Raw genomic sequence first — 248 nt, 5'->3', positions numbered from 1 at the left:
CCTCCTCTCCGGTGAGCTCCTCCTCCCTCCTCTCCGGTGAGGCAAAAAATCCCTCCTCTCCGGTGAGCTCCTCCTCCCTCCTCTCCGGTGAGCTCCTCCCATCCCCTCATGGTTTCTCCTTCCTCCTCTCCAGCGACCTCCTCCTCCTCCTCTCCGGCGAACTCCTCTCCGGCAAAAGACCATGGCAACAAGATCCAAAAACAGGAACAAAATTTGAAATAATGTCGTGCCAAAAAACAAGCAAAAAA

Source organism: Triticum aestivum, chromosome 2B (genome assembly GCF_018294505.1).
Source record: "Triticum aestivum cultivar Chinese Spring chromosome 2B, IWGSC CS RefSeq v2.1, whole genome shotgun sequence".
In the NCBI taxonomy this organism is placed as follows: domain Eukaryota; kingdom Viridiplantae; phylum Streptophyta; class Magnoliopsida; order Poales; family Poaceae; genus Triticum; species Triticum aestivum.
Note: the sequence above shows the minus strand (reverse complement) of the source record.